The sequence below is a fragment of the Triticum aestivum genome, chromosome 5D (assembly GCF_018294505.1).
Source record: "Triticum aestivum cultivar Chinese Spring chromosome 5D, IWGSC CS RefSeq v2.1, whole genome shotgun sequence".
NCBI lineage: Eukaryota > Viridiplantae > Streptophyta > Magnoliopsida > Poales > Poaceae > Triticum > Triticum aestivum.
In genome coordinates, this window is record NC_057808.1 from 256,169,526 (window position 1) to 256,172,266 (window position 2,741).

The window sequence follows — 2,741 nt, forward strand, 5'->3', positions numbered from 1 at the left end:
CGACGGCGACACTTTCTCCGGCGGACGGCGGCTCGGGCGATGGTGGAGAACTCCGGTGGGTGCTGCAAACTCCGAATTGAAGCGCGGGTCAGGAGAGTGGATGCATAAGGAACTTCTGGCAAGAGATGAGAGGCAGAGGTGCACACACGGGAGCGAATCGAGCTGGATCCCGTGGCGGGTCGCGGCGGCCGGAGTTGAGGAAGAAGGCTCCCTCGGGGCTCTTCCAGTGGCTAGGCGTGGTGTTGGGGGTGTGCAGAGGTGGTGTGGGTTCTAGCTGGAGCTCGGGGCCTCTATTTATAGGCCATTCGAGGGGGTGGCCATGAACGGGATCGCTCCGGCGAGCAATTACGGAGAGGCAATGGCTTGACAGGGAGCTTAAGTGCCCAGGCAGCATCAGGGAGGTGTACTGGTGCCGTTCCCCCGCTAATCCTGGTCGGGCTTGGCGTAATGGCGCCGGTCCACGGCGGGGTGGCCGTACGGGCACGGCGGCGGCAGAGAGCGCGCTCCGCGCCCAGCGGTTCACGACGAGGGTGGCAGCGCGCACTGGGGAGTGGAAGACCACGCGGCGGCCTCCGGTGGCTTGGGCGGCGCTGGACGGCGCCGTCTGCGCTGCGCCTCTCTCTGGCGGCCGCAAAGCCGCCGCTGGCGTCGGTCACGGGGCGGCGCACCTCCTCCTGCTCGTCGCCGACGCCCGCAACCTTCCAGGCGCTCGTGCGGTGCAGAGGACAAGGGGGAGGGGACAGGAAGCACGGCGACGCCGGGGCACTGGCGAGATCGACAACAGACACTGAAGAAACGACAGTAGTTTCAGACACTGTTAACTGAACTTGACTGAACATTATAGAAACAGTGTCCAGCAGGTGTTCGATGAAATGATTTGGCAAGAAGAAAAATTTTCCTGGAGCTGGGACTTGGTGAGGTGACCTCTCAATGCACCCAGAGGCTGCCTGATTTTTCTCAGATTTTTAGGAGAAGGATTTGAATGAATTTCATCAAATTTGGCAAATGAGGTCCAAACTTGCAGCAAGTGTAGTTTGAAAAATTTGAACTGGAGACCAGTGGATCTTCATGGATCCTGGTTGAGGGCTCAAAAGACTAGGTAGGGAAATTGGTTTGGGGGCAAAAATCAAAACAGAAAGGGTAGTTCCTTTGAAAACCTCCAAGGATCAAGATAGAAGGCAGAAATTGTTTTTGATGAGAAATAAATGGAAAATAAATATATGGAGAGGTTCAACTTGCTGTAGTTGAGGTACATCATGATCCAAAGGTGGGGAAATGTTTATGGGAGGGGATTTACACTTAGGTCATGGCAAGAGAGATTTTTTTGAAAGTGGAAAAGGATCATTCCAAAAGCCATAGGGCTTTTTAAAGGAATTTTCAAAAGACTTTTTTTTTCAAGTGAAAAGCATTTTGGTTTGAGTCCAAAAAAAAGGGAAAACCTCCAAGACCAAAAAAATCAAGTCTTGGGTGAATCCAAATAAAACTCTTGCCATAAAGAAAGTTTTTGAGAGGGTGGGTTCTTTAGAAGAAAATTTAAATACCCTCCTCAAATAAAATAAAAGTTTGAAAAAGCCAAATAAAATTTTGGGTGTCACACCTCTACTTTGTTGTTGCAAGTTTTACGTGGCTGCTACGGGGTTAGCAAGAACCGTTCTTACCTACGCATCAAAACCATAACGATTTTTCGTCAAGTGTGCTGTTTTAACCTTCAACAAGGACTGGGCGTAGTCACAATCGATTCAACTAAAGTTGGAGAAACAGACACCCACTAGCCACCTGTGTGCGAAGCACGTCGGTACAACCAGTCTCGCGTAAGCGTACGCATAATGTCGGTCTGAGCTGCTTTATCCAACAATACCGCCGAATCAAAGTATGACAAGCTGGTAAGCAATATGACTATTATCGCCCACAACTCTTTGTGTTCTACTCGTGCATATAACATCTACGCATAGACCCGGCTCGGATGCCACTTTTGGGGAACGCGGTATTTCAAAAAAATTACCTACGATCACGCAAGATCTATCTATGTGATGCATAGCAATGAGCGGGAGAGTGTGTCCACGTACCCTCGTAGACCGAAAGTGGAAGCGTTAAGTAACGCGGTTGATGTAGTCGAACGTCTTCGCGTTCCAAACATAGCCTTCCAATATATTGACCTTTATGTCTTGACCATTTCGAGACTCCTCGTCTTGTCCGTCATCACATCTGGGACTCTGAACAACCTTCGGTACATCAAAATGCATAAACTCATAATACCGATCGTCGTCGAACGTTAAGCGTGCGGACCCTACGGGTTCGAGAACTATGTAGACATGACCGAGACTCATCTCCGGTCAATAACCAATAAAGGAACCTGGATGTTCATATTGGCCCCCACATATTCTACGAAGATCTTTATCGGTCAAACTGCATAACAACATACGTTGTTCCCTTTGTCATCGGTATGTTACTTGCCCGAGATTCGATCGTCGGTATCTCAATACCTAGTTCAATCTCGTTACCGGCAAGTCTCTTTACTTGTTCCGTAATGCATCATCCCGCAACTAACTCATTAGTCACATTGCTTGCAAGGCTTATAGTGATGTGCATTATCGAGAGGGCCCAGAGATACCTCTCCGACAATCGGAGTGACAAATCCTAATCTCGATCTATGCCAACTCAACAAACACCATCGGAGACACCTGTAGAGCATCTTTATAATCACCCAGTTACGTTGTGACGTTTGATAGCACACTAAGTGT